Source organism: Coregonus clupeaformis, chromosome 22 (assembly GCF_020615455.1).
Source record: "Coregonus clupeaformis isolate EN_2021a chromosome 22, ASM2061545v1, whole genome shotgun sequence".
NCBI classification, from domain to species: Eukaryota; Metazoa; Chordata; class Actinopteri; order Salmoniformes; family Salmonidae; genus Coregonus; species Coregonus clupeaformis.
Genome location: NC_059213.1, coordinates 1,605,570 through 1,632,092, shown reverse-complemented (window position 1 = coordinate 1,632,092; position 26,523 = coordinate 1,605,570). Strand labels below are relative to the sequence as shown.

The 26,523-nt window shown below is 46.4% G+C and overlaps 1 long non-coding RNA gene and 1 pseudogene across 1 annotated transcript; both read right to left on the bottom strand.

Annotated features, from left to right (window-relative positions):
- Window positions 1–5,709: 5,709 nt before the first annotated feature.
- Window positions 5,710–21,291, bottom strand: LOC123481611 (annotated as a pseudogene).
- Window positions 21,292–21,433: 142 nt separating this feature from the next.
- Window positions 21,434–26,310, bottom strand: LOC123481627. The gene is made up of 3 exons (XR_006657215.1): window positions 26,273–26,310; window positions 25,034–25,123; window positions 21,434–21,496 (listed from the first exon to the last, which is right to left on the bottom strand). It is a non-coding gene; the product is annotated as an uncharacterized LOC123481627 (long non-coding RNA).
- Between the last annotated feature and the right edge of the window lie 213 nt (window positions 26,311–26,523).

The window sequence follows — 26,523 nt, the reverse complement described above, 5'->3', positions numbered from 1 at the left end:
ACACACACACACACACACACAGACAGACAGACAGACAGACAGACACACACCAGTGTTGTGTAACTCAGAAGGGGGTCTAACCTGGTGCCTGAAGAGAAACCAGGGGTCTGATCGGGACAACCCTGCTCTGATTAAGAACTTATTTTATCCCTTTGTTCTACAATGAAGGCTAGGGTTAGGGTTAGGGTTCTTTGTTCTACAATGAAGGCTAGGGTTAGGGTTAGGGTTCTTTGTTCTACAATGAAGGCTAGGGTTAGGAGTTAGGGTTCTACAATGAAGGCTAGGGTTAGGATTAGGGTTCTTTGTTCTACTATGAAGGATAACTGTGGATGGAAAGTACTGTACATCTATCAGTGCATTTTATAGAAAATAAATGTGTACCATTTTTAATAAAGACTGTGATGATTTTTTTGTTTTTGATAAATACCATGTCTTGAATGTTTCTTATTGTTGATTATATAATGAGCATTATGTTGGTACCTACCTGTGTTCCAAGAGTAATATGGTAAGGAATTGTATTATTATATTGTTTTATTATATGATGACAAACCGATGTAGCCGTTCTCTCGAACACTGCCAAGTCAGTTTCTTTAGCCTGATGGAACGGTTAGTGATAGGGTTTGCCTAACATGGCCAAACAAATCAAAAACATGCAAGACCGTATGAAACCTAGGGCTCGATTAAATCAGAATCGCACAAGTTCAGAGTTATAGCGCAATTTCAATTTAAAGGTAATTTCCGATTGAGCCGACATAGACTGGTTGGTTGTTTTGTGTGCAACTATGGGGAAAAACAGATTGGGTTGGCTTAGATTGTTGACAACATGTAAGCTATATTTAATCTCCAGTATTTATTGAAAACATAAATACATGTTTACAATGAGCACTTGTTGTCTCTCAAATACATTGCTACAGTTGTTGGTTAGCTAGCTAGCGAATTTTAGCCATATTAGCATAGATGTGACTTCAGTCAAAACACCTCAAAACAAGACATGGTATCAAGAACAAGAGGAAAGCGAAGCTACTTACGATTCCCTACATGGCAGTTTCTTGTCATTCTTGCTATCTATCTGGCCATCCAGAATCACAACTAACACGCTGACTTCTACCCCATGGAAGCATGCACATCGTTTCGTGACATTGTCAGCTAACATATTTATACTGTATGCAGCCTTGACCGTGAATGCAGTCTCTGCTAACACGGAACATTGCCTTTAAATTTCTAACGTAGTTCTTTAGCCTACGGATTGAATCGAGCCCCTCGAGGGCTTGAGTGACATTAATGAATAAATTATGTTTTGACAGAGAGATCTACAACTAAAATTGTTAAGATAACGTTATTCATTTCACGTTTGAGCCGTATGTGTAGGAGAGGCTCTGTACTGTTTCTATGTCTCCAGGTTTCATAGTTCTGTCAACATGGCCCCTTCCTTTTTCATCTCTAATGACACCCCTACCTTATATAGTGCACTACAAAGGACCGGTGGGGCAAACACTACATAGTATGTGTCTCTGGCCAATAGTAACGCAGCACACTGGGGTGTCATTTCAGATGTGTTTGTTCATTATGTGGTCTATCCACCAGACTCCCTCTCTGTAGTTCTAACAACAACTCTTTGTAAAAACACAAACGTTTCTGGAACTTGTCCGCCATAACAGTGTTTATCTTGGTTTATTTATTGTGCTATCCCAGTGTTTTTGTTAAGATTTTCTGTAATAAATAAAAAAAGTGATTTGGTTAATATGAATAATAATAATAAATAAAAAAGTCCCAATGTTTTTCATGTCAAGTAAAATGACTAGCTAACTGCCCCAACATTTCTGTCAAATGTTCAAACACCCCACACAGGAATCCTCCTACTCACTCCCCCCTCTCCAGCCATGTTTCCCTAACTGTAGCAAAATAAACACTGACATCAGAGGTGTTCTCACTGCTGCTCCGGTTCTATCTGACCCCAAAACACAGGAAGTGTAGCATGTGTGTGTGTGATGTAATCAGTAATCCTAGTCTGTGTTCCCTGAAGCATATCTGGCCTCGTGAACTGTCTGTTTTTCGCACTGAGTGAGGACACAGACGTATGTGTGTGTGTTCACCCAGGGCATTGTTATAAAGTGTGTTATCAGTGGTGTGACTCTGACCTTGTCCTGGTTAGCTCAGCACAGAAGGCTCTGTTCCCTGTGATACACTGATACACACTGTCCTATCATATCCTCCTCTATGTCGCAGCGTGTGTGTTTGTGTGTGTGTGTGTGTGTTCATGCATGTTTCTGTGACAAAAACAGAGCCAGTCCAGTTCATATTTGCAATAAATAATGTTTCATTGTTGCATGGAGGCGATACCGACAACTCAAGCAAACAAGCGCACTCAGAGAGCAGAAACACACACAGGGCCAGACTCCCAAACTACACCCTATTCCTTTAATAGTGCACTACTTTTGGCCAGAGTCCTGATAGGGTGTCATTTCAGACCAAGTCATGGAGAAAAAACTATATTAAAACACCAACAGAAAAACCCCAAATACATCAGAACATTTCACGAACTTCAGATACCAAAAATATAACAGAAGAAAAACAAATATCTAGTCAGCAAACAGAAGCCAGTCTCAACAACCCACAAAGACACCCAGCCACAGCAGGAGAGAGTTCGAGCGAATTCATCACCGCATTTCATTACCTATTGAAAAAAACCAGCAATTGAACCAATGTGGATAGCTGGCGTTAATTTATATCACCCGTCCCTAACGACTTTAGGGAAGCTGTTAGGAGGATTGTTGACGTTCTGTGCTTCAAACTAATGCATTATGATTGAATACCAGGAAGTACCAACTCACTTCTCTCAGACAAAATAAACAAACAGCAGGTCTGACTTTAAAAGCAACAGTGGCAACATTCTCTTTAGTGTTGTAATAAAATAGTGTTTTATTGTTTTATATTGTTTTTGGTCTAAACCTTCTAATTTCCTACTTTAACTGAATAAATGTTATAAATTTTAAAAGAAAAAAAAATGTTTTTAACTTAGCCTTATAGGACTGAGATGTTTAATTATTTCCCATTTCCTCCCAAGCTGGGCTTCTGTTGGGCGAATACAGGAAGTAAAGTAATCCTCACCCACTTACTGTAGGCCCACCATTGAACATTTACTACCCAATAAAAAATAATTTTTATTTTTTTGTTTACTCTATTTTTGTTTATGTTTTTCCTCATGTTTATGTTTCGATGCTGTTATATAACTGTATGTATTTACTCCAGCTAGTAATGTAATTGCATGTGTCTACTTTAGTAAGTGTCTTCAGTAAAACTTGAATTCTGCTTAGAAGCGGCTTCTAAACCATCATTAGATATGCGGTTAACCCTTAGTAAACTGTATCAATATCAATAGAAAAACTGAATTATTTGGGTCTTTTTATACTTGGTTCCAGGTGAATCCTGATTAATGTTGACTTCATAATTCAATTTACTTAAACAACCTGTTATAATGATTATACTTTATAAGCAGGGCGTATGGGGGTTACGTGTACCCTTTAATATACCTGAGTACTTCAATCTATTATACAGGGTCTATTGTCTAGTCTAATGGATTCTCATGGTTGTTTTGTTCTCTACAAAGTTAACAAACGTTGTGGACTTTGGCTTGCTTTGTAAACACAGGTGTGGGGGGTAGGGGGTGGAGTTAGTGGTGGGAATATACCAAACCCCTCAACCACCACCTCTATTTGCTACATATCATCCCAGTTCCAGATCACCTGTCCCCTACCCTATGTTTCCCTTGTCAGGGGTCAGGGGTCAGGGTCGTTTGAGTGGGTGTTTTTTCTTATTCTCTTCCTCTCACCACATGCAAATACCCATCTACAACCATCTATACAAATTAGTATGCTATCACATTCACCAGCCAGCCACGTCACATAGCCACGGCATGAACACACACACACACACACACACACACACACACACACACACACACACACACACACACACACACACACACACACACAAACATAATATTTACAGTACAACTAAGGACACATACCTACGAAGCCCCTTTCTGGTTTTGGGTTCAAGCTGAACTGTATTGTTTGTGTTTGTGTTGTATATGTATGTGTGTGTTTCACTGAACAACACAAGCGAGCCCACGCCTGAACAGCAGAGAGGACCCTGGGTGGTGAGAGTTAGGGATGGAGGTCGGCTTGGGGTCGAGGAGGTAGGAGGGGTCGCGTGGCATCTTCGTTCAGTGCATTTAACAGATGGCTTCCCCAGGGGGTAAACCTTAAATTAGGGGTTCTATGTACTAAACATTCAGAGATATTTGGCTTATGTGAGAGCAATTCTTATCTTGAGAGCAATTCTTATCTACGTCTTCTTTCTAACATAGTAACATTAATTTGGAGATGTTAGAAACATTGTTTAGAGCATGGTGGTGTCCATAACTCTGTTTAAAAAAAACTGTCATTTAAACCTTTTAATTCTGAGCTCTAGCAATGCAGCAACAGGGCTTGGGGGTGAGAATGGGTGAGATTCAGGAGGGTGGGATGACAAAGAAGTCACAAACACACTTCACTCCTAAACCTAAAGGGGACATAGATACAAGGTGTAAAAGCATACACACACACACACACACACACACGCATGCACACACACACCAAAAAAACATCCCCCCGTTCACACACAATAAGGCACTATTGCAACCCAAAGTCCAAAAAACACCATCAGCCCCCTCCTTCCTAGATAGAGAGGGGAGGGTGGGTGTGTGTCTGTGTGTGTGTGTGTAGCTAATTTCTTCTCTGTAAGATGAGAGAAGCAGCTGAGACAACTGGACCAGTGACAGGAAGTACCTCCTCAGCGCTCTGACAGCTTCCTATGTGTGTGGTGAACCAGGAAATGCTGACTCGCTCCCAGTCTGTCATAACTCTGGACTGTCTATAGTGAGAGGAAAATACATTCACTGTATGCCCATCACCAAATCACCCAAAACCCCTTCCACTGTTTGTAATTTGTCAGTCTACAGCTTTCCTCCATAGGATCATATTTCCTTTAACTCAATAAATTAAACTAAAAAAACTACTGAAAGTATCTAACAAAAACCCACACACACACACACACACACACACACACACACACACACACACACACACACACACACACACACACACACACACACACACACACGCAGGCAGGCAGGCAGCCAACAGTAGGCAGTACATTCAGGTGTTAACAACAATAACATCTATCAATCCTCTGGAAACATCAGTCCATCCTTCCTCCATCATTCCGTTCTTCTCAAAATCCATTGGGTCCTCCTCCGCTACGCTCTGTTAGCTCCTCCCTTCGGATCTCAATCATCATCATCTCTTGGGGGTCCTGCCCTACCTCAACCCCCTGGTGAGGCCCATCTTGTTCTGGGGTTGGGGTGTCGTCGCCTGAAGCCTGAGAAGCCGTCGTCCACCCCTGCATGGTGGCCATCGTCGCTGTATTAGGCCATGGACCTCCTGCTCCCTGGACCTGATCTCTAATGTACTGTTCCACATCCCATGCCAAAGTAGATCAGGATACCTGAAGGAGACACACACCAACACGCAGAGAGACGCACACACACACACACACACATGCATACGAACACACACACACACACACACATGCATACAAACACACGCACACACGCGCGCACACACACCGCACAGTGTTAGAGTATGTGGTACATAGACACATGTACCTTCATCCATCCATCCATCCACACTTCTCTCCATTAACGCACCTAGAAGCACCAGACAGCCAGGCGTATCCAGGTGATAGCAGACAGTTTAACATCAGGTAGCTGTTGACCAGCATGGCAGCAGCAGGAACCCAGGGAACAGCCGGAGCCATGTAAGGCAGTCGCTTAGGGTTCTCTGGCTGCTGCAGGATGATGATGAGGAGGAGAGCCATGAAGATGACCAGGAAGATCAGCAGGAGAAGGGCCCACCAGCTGCCATCACCGATGCTGGCCGCACCTGGAGAAGAGAAGAGAGAAGTTCAAATCAAATCAAATCAAATCAAGTTTTATTGGTCACATGCGCCGAATACAACAGGTGCAGACATTACAGTGAAATGCTTACTTACAGCCCTTAACCAACAGTGCATTTATTTTTAACAAAAAAGTAAAAAAATAAAACAACAACAAAAAAGTGTTGAGAAAAAAAAGAGCAGAAGTAAAATAAAGGTAACGTAGGGAGGCTATATATATACAGGGGTTACCGTTGCAGAGTCAATGTGCAGGGGTCCCAGCTAGTTGAGGATAGTTGAGGTTATGTACATGTGGGTAGAGTTAAAGTGACTATGCATAAATAATTAACAGAGTAGCAGCAGCGTAAAAAGGATGGGGTGGGGGGCAGTGCAAATAGTCCGGTAGCCATGATTAGCTGTTCAGGAGTCTTATGGCTTGGGGGTAGAAGCTGTTGAGAAGTCTTTTGGACCTAGACTTGGCACTCCGATACCGCTTGCCGTGCGGTAGCAGAGAGAACAGTCTATGACTAGGGGTGGCTGGAGTCTTTGAAAATTTTGAGGGCCTTCCTCTGACACCGCCTAGTATAGAGGTCCTGGATGGCAGGAAGCTTGACCCCAGTGATGTACTGGGCCATACGCACTACCCTCTGTAGTGCCTTGCGGTCGGAGGCCAAGCAGTTGCCATACCAGGCGGTGATGCAACCAGTCAGGATGCTCTCGATGGTGCAGCTGTAGAATTTTTTTGAGGATCTGAGGACCCATGCCAAATCTTTTCAGTCTCCTGAGGGGGAATAGGCTTTGTCGTGCCCTCTTCCACGACTGTCTTGGTGTGTTTGGACCATGATAGTTCGTTGGTGATGTGGACACCAAGGAACTTGAAGCTCTCAACCTGTTCCACTACAGCCCCGTCGATGAGAATGGGGCGTGCTCAGTCCTCTTTTTTTCCTGTAGTCCACAATCATCTCCTTTGTCTTGGTCACGTTGAGGGAGAGGTTGTTGTCCTGGCACCACTACGGCCAGGTCTCTCGACCTCCTCCCTATAGGCTGTCTCATCGTTGTCGGTGATCAGGCCTACCACTGTTGTGTCGTCGGCAAACTTAATGATGGTGTTGGAGTCGTGCCTGGCCATGCAGTCATGGGTGAACAGAGAGTACAGGAGGGGACTGAGCACGCACCCCTGAGGGAGCCCCGTGTTGAGGATCAGTGTGGCAGATGTTGCATCATCTGCATCATCTGTGGATCTGTTGGGGCGGTATGCAAATTGGAGTGGGTCTAGGGTTTCTGGGATAATGCTGTTGATGTGAGCCATGACCAGCCTTTCAAAGCACTTCATGGCTACAGACGTCAGTGCTACGGGTCGGTAGTCATTTAGTCAGGTTATCTTAAGAGTCCTTGGGCACGGGGACTATGGTGGTCTGCTTGAAACATGTTGGTATTACAGACTCAGTCAGGGACATGTTGAAAATGTCAGTGAAGACACTTGCCAGTTGGTCAGCACATGCTCGGAGTACACGTCCTGGTAATCCGTCTGGCCCTGCGGCCTTGTGAATGTTGACCTGCTTAAAAGTCTTACTCACATCGGCTACGGAGAGCGTGATCACATAGTCATCCGGAACAGCTGGTGCTCTCATGCATGCTTCAGTGTTGCTTGCCTCGAGCCGAGCATAGAAGTGGTTTAGCTCGTCTGGTAGGCTTGTGTCACTGGGCAGCTCGCGGCTGTGCTTCCCTTTGTAGTCTGTAATAGTTTTCCAAGCCCTGCCACATCCGACCGAGCGTCAGAGCCAGTGTAGTACGATTCAATCTTAGTCCTGTATTGACTCTTTGCCTGTATGATGGTTCGTCGGAGGGCATAGCGGGATTTCTTATCAGCGTCCGGGTTAGAGTCCCGTTCCTTGAAAGCGGCAGCTCTACCCTTTAGCTCAGTGCGGATGTTTCCTGTAATCCATGGCTTCTGGTTGGGGTATGTATCGGTCACTGTGGGGACGACATCATCGATGCACTTATTGATGAAGCCAGTGACTAATGTGGTGTACTCCTCAATGCTGTCTGAAGAATCCCGAACATGTTCCAGTCTCTGCTAGCAAAACAGTCCTGTAGCTTAGCATCTCGTCATCTGACCACTTTTTTATTAACCGAGTCACTGGTGCTTCCTGCTTTAGTTTTTGCTTATAAGCAGGAATCAGGAGGATAGAGTTATGGTCAGATTTGCCAAATGGAGGGCGAGGGAGAGCTTTGTATGCGTCTCTGTGTGTGGAGTAAAGGTGGTCTAGAGTTTTTTTCCCTCTGGTTCCACATTTAACATGCTGGTAGAAATTAGGTAGAACGGATTTAAGTTTCCCTGCATTAAAGTCCCCGGCCACTAGGAGCGCTGCATCTGGATGAGCGTTTTCCTGTTGATTTATGGCCTTGTGCAACTCATTCAGTGCAATCTTAATGCCAGCATTGGTTTGTGGTGGTAAATAGACAGCTATGAAAAATATAGATGAAAACTCTCTTGGTAAATAGTGTGGTCTACAGCTTATCATAAGATACTCTACCTCGAGACGAGCAAAACCTCGAGACTTCCTTAGTATTTGATTTTGTGCACCAGCTGTTGTTTACAAATATCACAGACCGCCACCCTTGTCTTACGGAGTCGCCCGTTCTATCCTGCCGATGTAGCGTATAGCCCGCTCGCTGTATGTTGTCCATGTCGTCGTTCAGCCACGACTCGGTGAAACATAAGATATTACAGTTTTTAATGTCCCGTTGGTAGGATAACCGTAATCTTAGGTCATCCAATTTATTTTCAAATGATTGAACGTTGATAATAGGATTGATGGAAGAGGCAGTTTACTCGCTCGCCGTCGGATCCTTACAAGGCACCCCGATCTACGTCCACGATATCTCTGTCTCTTCCTCACGCGACTGACAGGGATTTGGGCCTTGTCGGGTGTCTGTACGATATCCTTCGCGGCCGCCTCGTTGAAGAAAAAATCTTTGTCCAATACGAGGTGAGTAATCGCTGTCCTGATATCCAGAAGCTCTTTTTGGTTATAAGAGACGATGGCAGAAACATTATGTACAAAATAAATTACAAATAACGCGGAAAAACACACATAGTAGTACAATTGGTTAGAGGGCTGTAAAACGGCAGCCATCTTCTCCGGCGCTGTTTCACTGGGGACTTTATTGTAGAATATATAGGAGTGAAATAACTAGAGAAGGAAACTTTCACCATGCAGAAACGTCATTATTTCAATGGAATAATATAATAGGATAGAATGAAATGATTTAGCAGTTTGCAGTTAGTTTGGTTTGTGTAGTTTTAGATGTATGTTGTTGAGTGCAAGTCATTTGAGAAATGTGGGTTTGAATCTTACACATTTGTTTTGTAATTAAAGTTTGATATAATACAGAAACGAATGGTGTATCAGTGGGAGTATAGTTTCAATAGTACTGAGTGTTGAACAGAGACGTCTCCTCACCGAAGATGATGAAGGAGTTGAAGATGAAGACGGCGAGAAGAGGAGGAGGACACAGACAGTAACTGTCTTCCCTGTTGCCGGAGTGGGCGGTCCATCTTCCTGGCAGGCCCAATCGGATCCTCATGGTGTAGTACCGTGGACCAATCAGCTTCTTCAGCCTCCACGACATCCCGCCCTCCGACTCTTCTGATTCGATGCCGAGCCCATGTCGACGGTACCGTAGTTCGGGTGGCTGGCGTGTAAGTGGTTTTATCTGGTTTACCAATCAGCATCTCGTTGTCACCTGGATTACAATATTACAATGTTACAATGTTACAATATTACAATGTTACAATGTTACAATGTTACAATGTTACAATATTACAATATTACAATGTTACAATGTTACAATATTACAATATTACAATGTTAGGGTAATATGGTAATATGGTATTGTCATGAGCCCTCTCACTCCACTGGGTTACCACCTTAAGTTGTTTCCACTCTGCTCACCACTCTCTCTCTACTCAGCCTAACTAGCTCCACCTGTCCCTGCTCTGCTCGGCTCTAATTACTCTGCCAGCTGCGCTGCATTACCCACTAACCTCTCCCAGTATTTATAGCCCTGTCTTTCAGCTCTCCTTTGTCAGATCGTCTGCAAAGCTCACACCCGGAACCTGTTTGCTCGCGCTTCTGGCTCACCCTGGTTTTGTGACCCCGGACCTGCCTGTTTTTTTTGGATACTCTTCTGCCTCAGGAGATCCAGACCTGCTTCTGCCATTACGACTCCTGACTACTCTTCAATCCCGGTAACTCTGACCAGCCTTCTGCCTTGCTACTACGTATTTTGGATTTCCCTTGAACTGTACTTCTGCCTGTTTTCATCCGCCCCGTTGTGTCTGTGTTTCCCTCCCCCAGGACTTCTGGACCACCAACCACCGGCGTCATCGGACATCGCTGCCACTGGGGAGGCACAGACCCAGCACATCGGACGGGGATAACCCCTGGAGCCTTCACTCACTCCCTACATCCCTTTCCCCTTAAGTTTAAATAAACTTTTTGGTGTGACGCACATTGTGGTCCTCTTGTCGTCTGTCTGAACCGTGGACAGTACGATCTGACCATCATGGACTCAGCGCACACTTCCCCGACATGGAAACCGAAGAGCCTGAGCAACCCACCGCCATGCTACGCCTGGAACACACTGAGAGAGAGCTAGGCCGCATGAGCGCGTCATCTCCTCTCTGCTTCAGGTCGGCCACCAACAGCATCAGCAGTTCCAGCAGCACCAGCGAGCAGTCCCAGCAGCAGCAACAACAACTCGCCATGATCATTCAACTCCTCACCAACCTGACCCCAGCCAGTCTGCCCACCAGCCCTGCCCCCGAGTTACCTGCCCCGGTCATTGCAGCGCTGCTCCGGAACCCAAGATTGGAAACCCCGAGCGGTTCAACGGCGATTCAACCCAGGTCCGGCCATTCCTGACTAGCTGCCGACTTCAGTTCTCCTTGCAGCCAAGGACCTTCGCCACGGAGGGGGCTAAAGTTGGGTATGCCATCACTCACCTGACGGGCCGAGCTCGACTCTGGGGAACAGCAGAGTTCGAACGTCAAACCCCCGCATGTGCAACCTTCGACCTGTTTGCTGAGGAGATGCTGAAGGTGTTTGACCTGGATTCCCCAACCGCAGAGCGTCTCGTGAACTGTTCAGTATTCGACAAGGCAGACGTACAGTCGCAGACCATTCCATCGACTTCCGAACCCTGGCTAGACGAGGGTTCTTGGAACACACCATCGTTGGTGGACGCGTTCTTCCATAGTTTGGCTGACTATATCAGGACGAGTTGGTCTCCCATGAACTGCCTTCCACTCTTGATGAAGCCATCGCACTGACTGTCAGGATCGACAGTAGGATACAGACCCGTCGTCGTGGGAGGGGGCGCCAAGGTCCACCTACTACCGGCATTCGGAGAGATCCGACTGGGCTCCTGTCATCTACTGCCACTCACCCAGGTCAGCTTGATCAGTCTGAGCCTATGGAGATTGGGCGAGCCTCTCTCACTCCTGCAGAGCGCCAGCGACGCTCACCTCAAACCTCTGCCTCTATTGTGGAGGTGATGGACATCGTGTGGTAACCTGCCCTTTAAAGGGCCGAAGCTCACCGGGCATAGGGGAGTCCGGTTGAGTTCAATGACCATCCAGTCCTCCGACCGCAAACCCCTGCTGCAAGTTCACCTCCGCCTCCTGACTCAACTCACACCCTGGCTGCTCTGGTGGATTCTGGCGCCGAAGCCAACATAATGGACATCAAGCTGGCACGCCAACTGGGACTGGAGAACCTCCGTTTGACACCTCTATTCCTGCCCGGGCACTGGACGGACACTTACTCGGATCGGTCACTCATGTCACGGCCCCGGTCTCGATGGGTCTGTCCGGAAACCATCAAGAAACTATCCAGTTTCACCTGCTCCCCTCTCCAGGCCAACCCCTCATCCTGGGTTACCCATGGCTCCGCCGGCACAACCCTCAGCTCGACTGGGTGACCGGGGTGATCAGGAGTGGGGGAGAGGACTGCCGCCCGAACCTGCCTGCTTGCCGCCAACTGCCCCCTCGGCCAGGACCTACTAACTCCGCTCCTGACCCTCCAAGGACCCTGTGTCGATTCTGCCAAGTCCCTGCATCGTTGCAGCTCTGACCTGGGCTGTTGAGGAACAGGTGCTGGAGGCTCTCCGTAACCAGCCAGGTCCCAGCACTTGCCCAGCTGACCGCCTTTTTGTCCCCGAAGACCTGAGGTCCCAGGTCGTTCAGTGGGGACATGACTCCCGCCTAGCTTGTCACCCCTGGCTCCACCCGCACTTACAACCTGCTCGCCCAGAGGTTCTGGTGGCCCTCTCTGAGGAAGGATGTACGGGAATTCGTCCAGCCTGCCCCATCTGCAACCAACACAAGTCGTTCTGCCAGCCCCCAGCTGGATTGGCGGCAGCCCCTGCCTGTGCCCAGGAGTCCGCTGGTCCCTGCTGCGCCTTGTCCTCCTCCTCCACGGCTCGTCGATGGTGGTCTGGTTTACACCGTCCGCCGCCTGCTTCGGTCCAGACGGAGGGGTAGGGTCTCCAGTACCTCATTGACTGGGAGGGCTATGGACCTGAGGAAAGGACCTGGGTGCCAGCTAGTCGGATTGTGGATGGACTCTCATCACCGCTTTCTACCAACGGCATCCTGATCAACCTGCAATCCCGTAGGGAGCCGCCCCAGAGGATCCCTAACCGTCCTGCCCGCTCGGCTTCCTGTCCTGTGCCTGATCCTGTCTCGGGACCTGTCCCATCTCCCGACCACGGCCCTCCGGCTTCCTCCGAGGATGAGGACGTTCGCTCGGACCGTTCGGAGGAGTTCTAGCCCTCCTCCGGCTCCCCTCCTCCCGCCCGGCGTGGTGTTGCTCTTGGGACTTCTGGGGCCGTCCCTTGGGGGGGTTCTGTCAGGCCCTCTCACTCCACTGGGTTACCACCTTAAGTTGTTTCCACTCTGCTCACCACTCTCTCTCTACTCAGCCTAACTAGCTCCACCTGTCCCTGCTCTGCTCGGCTCTAATTACTCTGCCAGCTGCGCTGCATTACCCACTAACCTCTCCCAGTATTTATAGCCCTGTCTTTCAGCTCTCCTTTGTCAGATCGTCTGCAAAGCTCACACCCGGAACCTGTTTGCTCGCGCTTCTGGCTCACCCTGGTTTTGTGACCCCGGACCTGCCTGTTTTTTTTGGATACTCTTCTGCCTCAGGAGATCCAGACCTGCTTCTGCCATTACGACTCCTGACTACTCTTCAATCCCGGTAACTCTGACCAGCCTTCTGCCTTGCTACTACGTATTTTGGATTTCCCTTGAACTGTACTTCTGCCTGTTTTCATCCGCCCCGTTGTGTCTGTGTTTCCTCCCCCCAGGACTTCTGGACCACCAACCACCGGCGTCATCGACGCATCGCTGCCACTGGGGGGGGCACAAGACCCAGCACATCAGACGGGATAACCCCTGGAGCCTTCACTCACTCCCTACATCCCTTTCCCCTTAAGTTTAAATAAACTTTTTGGTGTGACGCAATTGTGGTCCTCTTGTCGTCTGTCTGAACCGTGACAGGTATTAGGTTAGTAGGACGGAAGTGTGTGTGTGTGTGTGTGTGTGTGTGTGTGTGCACCTAGCGAGGGGAGATTCTTAGCTCCACAGGTGTTAGTTTGAGGTCCTCCGTAGTCATCTACTTCACTGATTGGAGAACACACTTCCTTCTCACACTCGCTTACGCCCTCCTTCTTCTTATTGGACTGCTCCTCAGACAGGAAGTTCACAAAGCCGTGGATGTCTGATTCTGGCTGGTAGCGTAGCAACAACACACACACACTAACCTGGAAGAGGTAGAGAGGGAGTGAGAGTTAGTGTGTGTGTGTGTGTGTGAATGTGTGAGTGTGTGTGTGTTAACTCACCAGTGTGTAAGCCAGTAGTGTTCCTATGGACATCATCTCTATGAGATCTCGTAGGGAGACGAGGAGAGAGAGGAGAGCAGCCAGACAGCCAGACACAACACATGCTAGTGCTGGAGTCTCAGTGTATGGAGACACATGGGCCAGGAACCTAGACACACACACACACACACACATGCGTTAGTGTATGATCATGTCCGTGTGTGTGTATATGAGTGTGTCCATGTGTGTGTTGTCACCTGAACAGCAGTCCGTCTCCAGCCATAGCGTAGATGACTCGTGGCATGGGGAACAGAGAGCCCAGGAGACTGACAGACAGGCCAGCTACAGAGCCTACTGCTACTATGTACTTAGCAAAGTAACAGCCATGGACAGCAAACATCTCCATCAGAGGAGCGTCTGCATCTATCTCTGTATAGGGAACCATCAGAGTCAGAATCACTGATACCTAGAGACAGAGAGAGAGAGAGAGAGAGGAGAGAGAGAGAGAGAGAGAGAGAGAGAGAGAGAGAGAGAGAGAGAGAGAGAGAGAGAGAGGGAGGAGAGAGAGAGAGAGAGAGGGAGAGAGAGGGAGAGAGAGAGGAGAGAGAGAGAGAAAGAGAAAGAAAGAAAAAGAACACATTAATATCACACACCACGTTAAAGTCAGGGATATGAAGATAAACTCACGTGTGCATGTCTGCAATCACTGCCCAAACTAACTCTAGTGAGTGTGTGAGTGTGTGTGTGTGTGTGTGTGTGTGCAGCGTGTGTGACTGCGCCTGTGTGATCTATGCAAACTGACGTGTGAAGTCATGCGGCCATCTGTCAGCAGATCAGAAAGAGAGAGAGAGAGAGAGAGAGATAGAGAGAGAGGGGCGAGAGAGAGAGAGAGAGAGAGAGAGAGAGAGAGAGGAGAGAGAGAGAGAGAGAGTGAGAGAGATAGAGATTAGGATGCAGAGATTGTGGAGGAATCGAGAGGAATAAAAAGGCCATCTCTTACTGAGAGATCAACAACCTCTAAACCAGAGATATAGATATAATATATATATGAAACCATAGAGTATATAGATAGAGTCTCTATCTGAAACCATAGAGTATATAGATAGAGTATATCTGAAACCATAGAGTATATAGATATAGTCTCTATCTGAAACCATAGAGTATATAGATAGAGTCTCTATCTGAAACCATAGAGCATATAGATAGAGTATATCTGAAACCATAGAGTATATAGATAGAGTATATCTGAAACCATAGAGCATATAGATATAGTCTCTATCTGAAACCATAGAGTATATAGATAGAGTATATCTGAAACAATAAGAGTATATAGATAGAGTCTATATCCAAAACCACAGACACACATAGAGAGAGTCTAACCAACCAGAAATCATACATTCTGACAAACTCTTGAGGGCAAATGATGTCATTTGTACCGAATAGGGCATGGACGTGTATGTGTGTGTGTATATGTATGTTTGTGTGTGTGTGTATCTGTGTGTGTATCAAATCAAATCAAATGTTATTTGCCACATGCGTCGAATACAACAGGTGTAGACCTTACAGTGAAATGTGAAATGCTTACTTACAGCCCTTAACCAACAATGCAGTTTTTTAAGAAAGAAAAAAAAAAGTGTTAAGTGAAAAATAGATACATAAAAAATAATTAAAGTAAAATAAAATAACAGTAGGGAGGCTATATACAGGGGGTACCGGTACATGTGTGTATGTCTGTGTGTTTGTGTGTGACGCGTGCATGTGTGTGTGCGCACGTGTTCGAGTGTGTATGCGCGCGTGTGCCGTGTGTGTGTGTGTACTCACAGAGACGTATGCAGTAAGGCAGGTGATGAGTGAAACAGTAATAGCATAGGGTATAGAGGTGTTGGGACTTTTTGCTTCCTCTCCTGTTGTAGCGATGATGTCAAACCCTATGAAGGCATAGAAACATGTTGCCGCTCCCTGCATCACCTGGTATAAACACACACAGGAGAGAGACAGAGGTTTAGGGGTGTCTTAAAACACAATCGCTTTTGGCATTATGATTCCACCAACAGTTGAGCTAGAGTTAGCCGTTAGTTAGCATTGTTGCTATCTAGACCTAGCTAGTAAAGTAGGAGAAGTTGACTAATGAGTTGAATATCACAATTCATTGCATATCTGCATGCCTACCAATGTATGTGTGTAATAGTGTGTGCGTATGTATATAAGTCTGTTTGTGTGTCTCACCCCTGACCACCCGAAGGGTAGGAACCTTCCATCGTCCCAGTTGTGTCCGTTGACGAAGAAGAGTCCGGCCACCATCATGAAGACCCACACCATCAGGTTGATCACATTCAACACATTATTAAACCCTACTGAGTTCTTCACCCCCAGGGCCACGATCACTGTCACTATCACTGCTATCAGCAAGGCCAGGAGGTCTGGGTACGACTGCTCTCCTTTACCTAGAGGGGGGAGTGGAGGGAGGGGAGGAGGAGGGAGGGAGGAGGGAGGGAGAGAGGGAGGGGTGAGAGGGGAGGAGGAGAGGGAGAGAGGGAGTTAAATACATACCACATCGAGAGGTAAAAATAAAAAATGTAACCAGGAAAAGCCCATTGAGACCCAGAGTCTCTTTTCAAGGAGACCTGGCCAAGAAGACCGCAACAATCAATACATTACAGAATTAAAACATACAACAAAACAATACAATTCAACAACATGATCCAGCCTAAAATAAGCATTTACACTCCTCTGTAACAGTCTCTATCAAAAATGTAAATTCATTCAGTGGCACTAACATATCTAGATGAAGCATGGATTGTAGACTATTCCATGCCTCTGGTGCACAAGACGAGAAGGCAGTCTTGCCTAATACTGTACATGTCCTGGGGACTTTTAGTAGCAACCACCTAGCAGACCGGTTATAGCAACCACCTAGCAGACTGGGTATGGTAACTGCTGGTGGTGATGGAGACCAGACTAAGTGTAACTGATGGTGGTGATGGAGACCAGACTACAGAGGTAAAGAGGAGTTTACCCAAAAGGGCTTTGTAGATGAACACATACAAATGTAGCTTTCTGCGCATATAAAGTGAGGTCCAACCCACCATTTGGTACAAGGTGCAATGGTGGGTGAGTGACTTGGCATTTGTAATAAAGAGCAAGGATGCATGATAAACAGAGTTCAGTCTCTGTAAGACAGAGGAGGCTGCATGAATATACAACAAGTCACCTTAATCAATTACAGAGAGAAAAGTGGCCTGAACAAGCTTCTTTCTAGCCATAAGCGGGAAGCAAGCCTTATTACGAAAATAAACCCAGTTTCAATTGAAGCTTCCTCACAAGATTATCCATATGAACTTTAAAGGACAACTTGTCATCCAACCATGTACCTAGGTATTTGTAGGATGACACTTTTTCAATGGATAAGCCACCAGATGTGACAATGCTAACCTTCTCTGGCTGAGTGCTTGCTCTGGTAAAGGTCATGATTTTTGTTTTTGTACATTCAAGACCAGTTTGAGACCATAAAGGGAGACCTGCAGTGACTGAAAAGCAGTCTGGAGCTCTTCAATAGCCTGAACCAGAGAAGGAGCACATGAATATATGACTGTATCATCTGCATATACAGTGGGGAGAACAAGTATTTGATACACTACCGATTTTTCAGGTTTTCCTACTTACAAAGCATGTAGAGGTCTGTAATTTTTACTCATGGTACACTTCAACTGTGAGAGACGGAATCTCTCCAGAAAATCACATTGTATGATTTTTAAGTAATTCATTTGCATTTTATTGCATGACATAAGTATTTGATACATCAGAAAAGCAGAACTTAATATTTGGTACATAAACCTTTGTTTTCAGTTACAGAGATCATACGTTTCCTGCAGGTCTTGACCAGGTTTGCACACACTGCAGCAGGGATTTTGGCCCACTCCTCCATACCTCCAGATCCTTCAGGTTTCGGGGCTGTCGCTGGGCAATACGGACTTTCAGCTCCCTCCAAAGATTTTCTATTGAGGTTCAGGTCTGGAGACTGGCTAGGCCACTCCAGGACCTTGAGATGCTTCTTACGGAGCCACTCCTTAGTTGCCCTGGCTGTGTGATTCGGTCGTTGTCATGCTGGAAGACCCAGCCACGACCCATCTTCAATGCTCTTACTGAGGGAAAGAGGTTGTTGGCCAAGATCTCGCGATACATGGCCCCATCCATCCTCCCTCAATACGGTGCAGTCGTCCTGTCCCCTTTGCAGAAAAGCATCCCCAAAGAATGATGTTTCCCACCTCCATGCTTCCCGGTTGGGATGGTGTTCTTGGGGGTTGTACTCATCCTTCTTCTTCCTCCAAACACGGCGAGTGGAGTTTAGACCAAAAAGCTATATTTTTGTCTCATCAGACCACATGACCTTCTCCCATTCCTCCTCTGGATCATCCAGATGGTCATTGGCAAACTTCAGAGCGGGCCTGGACATGCGCTGGCTTGAGCAGGGGACCTTGCGTGCGCTGCAGGATTTTAATCCATGACGGCGTAGTGTGTTACTAATGGTTTTCTTTGAGACTGTGGTCCCAGCTCTCTTCAGGTCATTGACCAGGTCCTGCCGTGTTTCTGGGCTGATCCCTCACCTTCCTCATGATCATTGATGCCCCCACGAGGTGAGATCTTGCATGGAGCCCCAGACTGAGGTGATTGACCGTCATCTTGAACTTCTTCCATTTTCTAATAATTGCGCCAACAGTTGTTGCCTTTCCACCAAGCTGCTTGCCTATTGTCCTGTAGCCCATCCCAGCCTTGTGCAGGTCTACAATGTTATCCCTGATGTCCTTACACAGCTCTCTGGTCTTGGCCATTGTGGAGAGGTTGGAGTCTGTTTGATTGAGTGTTTGGACAGGTGTCTTTTATAGAGGTAACGAGTTCAAACAGGTGCAGTTAATACAGGTAATGAGTGGAGAACAGGAGGGCTTCTAAACAAAAACTAACAGGTCTGTGAGAGCCGGAATTCTTACTGGTTGGTAGGTGATCAAATACTTATGTCATGCAATAAAATGCAAATGAATTACTTAAAAATCATACAATGTGATTTTCTGGATTTTTGTTTTAGATTCCATCTCTCACAGTTGAAGTGTACCTATGATAACAATTACAGACCTCTACATGCTTTGTAAGTAGGAAAACCTGCAAAATCGACAGTGTATCAAATACTTGTTCTCCCCACTGTAGATGCAACTTTGCTGGTTGCATCCCATTTCCCAAATCATTAATACAAATTGAGAACAACACAGGAGCTAAAATGGAACCCCTGGGGCACACCTCTATTAATCGCAAGAAAGCTAGACTTGTGATTGTCAGCATATACACATTGTGTTCTGTCAGAAAGATAGTTCCTAAACCAACTTACTTCACTGAGACCAATGTTACTGAGTCTAGCTAGCAACAATTCATGGTCAACTGAATCAAATACCGTTGATAAATCAACAAACAGAGCAGCACAATGTTGCTTTTTATCAAGTGCATGTATGATGTCATTTGCCACTGCCATAGCTGCAGTTGTGGTGTTGTGCCCCGATCTAAAGCCAGACTGAACCCCGCTCAGTACGTTCTTTTCAATTAAGACGTTTGTTAACTGTGAGTTCACTAGGGACTCAGACTTTGGCCAGGATAGGGAGTCTGGCGATAGGATGATAGTTCATAGCATCTGAGGGATCTCCACCCTTTAGCAGTGGGAGGACATACGCTGATTTCCAAATGCTGGGTATAGAATTGGTCAAGAGACTCAAGTTGAAAATGTGAAGCTACAGGTTCAGTAATAATACCAGCTGCTATCTTTAAGAGGGATCCAGGTTGTCTGGACCTGCAGACTTTTAGTGTCTATTGCCTTTAGTGCTTTATAGTCCTCAGCATAAGAAACAGGCTCAAAGTTAAAAATGGTTCACATGAGGGCCTATATCATAGTTTACTGTAACAGAGCTTACATTAGACGCCTGGGCCCCACCATTATCAAAAACTGAACCAGCAGAACACACATGAACACACACTGTCAACAGTCATGCACCGTACCAGCAGTGTGTGTGTGTGTGTGTGTGTGTGTGTGTGTGTGTGTGTGTGTGTGTGTGTGTGTGTGTGTGTGTGTGGATGGCAGGCTAGATGGCCAGCTGTTGGAAAGTTACCATTTCCTTTTCCTGTTAGAGAGATTTTGTCTCCCTCTGTCTGTTTCCCACAGTTCCTAGGCTGTCACACAACTATCACAACACTGTAGCATAACCCTCGATCACAATCCACAAACAGGAAAAATAGTGTTCATCTGTTATGTTGAGGAATGAGCTTTCACTGTCTGTTTCTACACTGCTAGCCACTCTAGACTTCAGGAAGGTCAAACCTCCTGACTTGTATTATTACTCTGCCTGTCTGAAAGGCATGGCTGTTCTATGCAATATATTTCTATGCTGGACACAGCCCAGGTCTCAGGGAATATGATGTCACAGCAACTGTGTCTTGTACTCAGCTGTCCACCTACACACACTCCTCCTGCTCCACACCCTCCCTCCCTCCACCCCCCTCTCCCTCCCCCTCTCCCCCCTCAAGACTCACCCAGGCCGTTGAGTGTTCCGACGTGTGTGTTGTCATAACGTAGAGATGCTTTTATTGGCTAGTGAGTCCGCCATGCTGCTGAGAGCGCGCTCCCGCGGCTGTACCAATCAGGTACTCCAGGATCAGGTTCCAGCCAATGAAGAAGGCCACACACTCCCCCACTGTCACGTAGCTGTAGGTGTAGGCCGAGCCCGTTGTCTTGGGAACGCGCACCCCAAATTCAGCATAACACACTCCTGAAGGGGAGACACACAAATATCATGTAGCTGTAGATGTGTGTGTGTGTGTGTAAGTGTGTGTTCTTACCTGACAGTATAGAGGCGACAGCAGCGATGATGAAGGAGACGATGACGCCAGGTCCGGCCATCTCCTAGCAACCAGCCCGGAGACCACGTACATCCCGTGCCAACGCAGCTGCCCACCCCTAGTGACACCAGGTCTACCGTGGACAACACCCTTGCTAGTTTGGTGCCATGGCTGCTGGTACCACCTGTACACACACACTTACATTAGCATACAAACACACACCTTAACATAAAACCCACATGTTAACATAACGTACACACATATATTCACACACATACTGTATACCCACACATATACCCCCCCTCCACGCACACACACACATTACCACCTTCACTCACACCCCTAGAGACCCCCCTGTAAACACCTACCTGTCCCAGAGTCCAACATGCTCTCTACAGGTTTGGTCCTGAGGACTCTGGAGGTGAAGGAGTGCCATCCTGACCGCCACTGGACACGCTGCAGCTTACCACGCAGACCTGACATACTGAGGTCACAGGTCAGGGGTTAGAGGTCAAGAGAGGGCTTGAGCTTTTTCTAAAAAAAAAATCCTCTGACGTTCACTTCCTCCTCTCTGGAAAGAATATCGTTTCTCCTTGTCCAGATGGGTTGGTGGGAGAGAGGATGGGAGAGAAATGGGAGGATGAAAAGTGTGTTCTCTCTTCTTTCCGTCTTTCTCTCTCTGGTAGTCAGGTGAGGGGGTGTCAGCAGTTCCTCATGCTGATATAGACGTGTGTTGTCTGTTGTCTCAGGTGTCAATCTGTAACAGAAAACACCATGTTTTTACACATACAGTACAGTACAGCTGACAATATATGACTCCATGTCTGTGTCGTGTCCACAGCTGTTTGACAGTTACAGTCACATTGGGGAAGAAATGGCAGGTATGGCAGGTTATCCATCCTTTATTGTAAACACACACACATACAGACACATTTAGTTTCTACCTGAACACAGAGAACTCATTATCAGCTGGTCCCTGTAGACCTGTTGTTATAGCAACCATCTCATTACACCACGTCATAGATGACAGTTCATATCCGTGTGTGTGTGTATGTGTGTATGTTCCAGATGACTGTGTTGTGTTATGTACGTCTTGTGAGTCATCATCACTTCCTGATTAGATCTGACCTGAGATGAACTCAGAGCTGATGGACTGTGAGGACTCAACTCCTATCCTCCACTCCCCCAATCTGACAGTACACATTGTTCTGTTACAGGCCCACACAACACACACAATATAATTACAGCCATAGACAAAGAATGACATGGTATCGTCCCAATGGCACCCTATTCGATATAGTGCACTACTTTTGACCAGAGTACTGGTCAAAAGTAGTGCCCTATAAAGGAATAGGGCGCTATTTGAGCACAATTCATGGTCTTCGATCAACAAATCCCCTGTACTCTGCCCAATCAGTCAACTACTGCACTCATAGAAGATGATTGAATAAAACCATTTGGTCTAAAGTGAATAAGAGTTAATACACAGTCAGTATGTAAGGCCCAGGTAGGAAAATAACCTGCTATGATTACTGCTATTACTGCCAAGCTCTTTCCCTCTCTCAATTATCTTTCTTTCTTTCTCTCTGTTTCTTTCTCGATTATTCCCCCTCTGGCTGCACTCAGGAAGAGGGGGAGAAATCATTTGTGTAAAGTGGGCCAACCAAACCTCTCAATCATCGAACACACACACACACACACACTACACACACGCCTCTCAGCCATCAACCACTTAAACGAGGCCTGCAATTACCCAGCTGTTTCACCACGGTGGTTGTATGTGTGTGTGTGTGTGTGTGTGTGTGTGTGTGTGTGTGTGTTTCAGTTTAACCACAAAGCAAGGCACAATACAGGAGAGTGGTGGGCATGGCAGCTATTGTCCCTGCAGAGTGTAAATAATAGAACATAAAAGATGATGATGGAGGGATGATGATGGAGGGATGATGATGCAGGGATGATGAGGATGATGATGGAGGGATGATGATGGAGATGATGATGGAGGGGTGATGATGGAGAGTGATGATGGAGTGATTGGGGTGATGATGGAGGGATGATGATGAGGATGATGATGGAGAGATGATGATGGAGGGTGATGATGGAGAGATGATGGAGGGTGATGATGGAGGGATGATGATGAGGGATGATGATGGAGAATGATGATGGAGGGATGATGATGGAGGGATGATGATGGAGGGATGATGATGGAGGGTGATGATGGAGGGATGATGATGGAGGGATTGATGATGGAGAGATGATGATGGAGGGATGATGATGGGGTGATGATGGAGGATTGATGAGGGATGATGATGGAGGGATGATGATGAAGGGATGATGAATGATGAGAGGATGATGATGGAGGGATGATGGATGAGTGGAAGGATGATGATGGGGATGATGAAGGAGGTATGATGATGGAGGGGTGATGATGGAGAGGTGATGATGGAGGGTGTGATGGAGGGATGATGATGGAGGGTGATGATGAGGGATGATGATGGAGGGGATGATGATGGAGGGATGATGATGGAGTGGTGATGATGGAGAGGTGATGATGGAGTGGTGATGATGGAAGGATGAGCAGCAGACTGATAAAACAGCTCATCTGTTTCCATCAGACACAGTATTGATCTCACACACAATGCAATATGATCTGTCCTCCCTAACTAGAGGAATAGGAGTAAACACACCATTACAATGTCCAGCCGTCCTCTGTCCGTCTGTCCGTCTGTCCATCTGTCTGTTATCTGGCTTCCTAATCATCCACCATAATAATCAATGTTCGTTATCCAATCAGCCAATCAATGAGCATGATTTATTGTTGTAAGACAGTGCTTAGCTGTGTCTTCCAGCCAACATTCTGTCTGACTTACAGAATGTACAGTACATCCTGATTCAGCTTCTGGAACTCAGTCCCTTAATAAAGGTAAGAGCCTCATTCAGTCCAATCTGGCAACCGATTCATTCCAACCTGGCAACCGATTCAGTCCAACCTGGCAACCGATTCAGTCCAATCTGGCAACCAGCAATGTTCTGATATGGCAACCACTGTTCTTCTGAGTAGGTCACAGACAGAGAAAAGCTAAGTCATCATTTAGTATATGACCTGACTCAGGAGAAATGTTCTCTCTCTCTTCCTTTCTTTCAGTCTCTCTATCTTTCTCTCTCCAGTGCTGAGTTCAAGGGTGTAGTGAGAGTGTAAAAGACAGCTGGAAAGCAGCCTTTCATCTCTCTCTTCTTATATCTCTGTCCAACCCTCTCCCTATCCGTTTCAATTGATCTCTCCCACTCTCTCTCTCTCTCTCTCTCTCTCTCTCTCTCTCTCTCTCTCTCTCTCTCTCTCTCTCTCTCTCTCTCTCTCCCTCTCCCTCTATATCTGTGTTCCTTTGGATGACCTTGTATGTGATCACTATGGTAACCATATTGCCAAACTGTGACACATATCTAAAAGGATTAGTAACCACACCAATACGCTATACATATCACTAGGGCCCAGAGTTTATCCCGACCATGTGGCCTGATCTGGTAAAACTCTAGTCTTCCTCTCCTCTCCCCAGTAAAAAGGATGAGATGAAAGATGAGGAGGAGAGTCATTCTATTAAACTACAGTTATAGTCTACCTATTCATTTCCCTTTCATTGGACATGCAATAAGATCACAGAGATAACATTACAATAGGAACAAACACCCTCCCACACCTGTCCCCAGGCCACCCCCCTCTCTCTCTATCTCTCTATCTCTCTCTATATATCTACGTGTCCTGTAGTCTGGTAGGAGGGTGTGCTGCTGATGACGGAGATGCAGATGGCTCTGTGATGGTGTGTGTGTGTGTGTGTGTGTGTGTGTTGAGGTTTGTGGAGGTGATTGTAATTAGCTTTTATGCACAGACAGGCTCTGTGACGTCAGTGAGGCTATCTCCCATTCACAAACCAAATCAGGTTGTGTGTTCTTGTGAGATGGTGAGTCACACATGCAGTAGAACAAGGGTTATGACATCATCTACACACACACACACACACACACACACCAATCTATCAAGCAATCAAGCAAAGGGCACTTTGCACAAACAAACATTTATACAAAAACACACAGTATAAGAACACCACACACACACACACACACACACACACACACACACACACACACACACACACACACACACACACACAGAGCTGCAACCTGTGACTCTGTGATGTTTCATCATTACGCATTACACACACACACAAACACACCTGTTGGCAGAATGATTGATCTAAATCAATTTCAAACAAGCTTATAGGGAGCAGTCGATGTAACTCACCATGACAGGAGGTGAATTATTGAGCTGGTATCCCCATCAGGGTTAAAAACATCTTGTGATCTTCCTTGGCATGAATGGAATGTAGCCAAACTAATACAACATAACAGACATGACTATTATCAAGAATTGATCAACACTATATTGCTATTATAAACTGGTTACCAACGTAGTTAGAGCAGTAAAATACATGTTTTATCATACACGGCTGTCAACCAATCAGCATTCAGGGTTTGAACCACCCAGTTTATAATCCCTGTTAATGACTGCTGCTTTCAGCACCATGGCCAGCACCACACAGATGGAGGAGAGAGGGAGAGAGGTGAGAGGTGAGGAGAGCAGAGAGAGGAGAGTGGGTGAGGAAGAGAGTTAGAGTAGAAAGGGAGGAATGGGAGGAATGGGTGATGGAGAGAGTGAGAGAGAGAGAGAACTCTCATGCCATGTCATTAGAGATAGTTTGTTCTCAGGCTCCAGGCTTTCTGGCACACAGACCTGTCTCAACATCTCAGGATTTTGTGTGTGTGTGTGTGTGTGTGTGTGTGTGTGTGTGTGTGTGTGTGTGTGTGTGTGTTTAAACCTCAGCCCTAAATAATTGAAATCAATGTTTCCAGCTTTTGGCTTCTCAAGACGAGAGAGGAATGTGTGTGAAGGCTCTGCTCGCAATACTGCAGTTACAGATCTCTATTTGATCCTCTCTCTCACACTCTCTCTCTCGCCGACATGATGCTACAAACCGGATGATAAGCATCCATTTCGTACGGTCTCTCTCTCTCCACACACACACACACACACACAGCAGACGGTAGCCTTATATATATATATAGATGTCCCTCTATGATAAAATAGCGATCAGATGAGATTTAGCCTCCTACGTGATGATATCAGGCAGATCTCAACATTTCACCCTAGCTGTTGATAAACAAATACCTTTACGTCGGGTAATGTAATAACGAAATCGTATCTTCTCTCTCTTCTGGTGTCTACTGCAGCTACAACGGGGATGCGAGTTCCCACCCCACACAACACGCACACACACGCACACACCCGGCAAGTGTAACTCAAGAAGGAAGCGATTTTTTTATCATCAAACAATACCGCGATCAACAGCAGGACACACATACACACCGAGGGTCGAATACGCCATTTTCACACACACATAAACAATGACGACACAGACAGAGTGAGTGAGAGTGGGCAGCGATGGAGAGAAAGGATGAGAGAGAGAGAAACAAATTCACTTACGCATTCTACCGTGACCCTGGCGGATTAGAGGATGCTCGCTCTCCCCGGAAAGGCTCTCGAGCTCCATGTCGGTTGCTGCTGCAGTCTCTCTCTCTCTCTACTCTCTCGCTGGCTCGCCCTTTCTCGCCTCTCTCTCTCCCTCCTCTCTCTCTCTTTTTCTCTCTATCTCGACCCTCTCTCTCTTCTCCTTCTCTCTCTTCAGCAGCAGCGGCATCTCGCGCATCAGCGGGCGGAGGAGGCGAGAGCCTTCT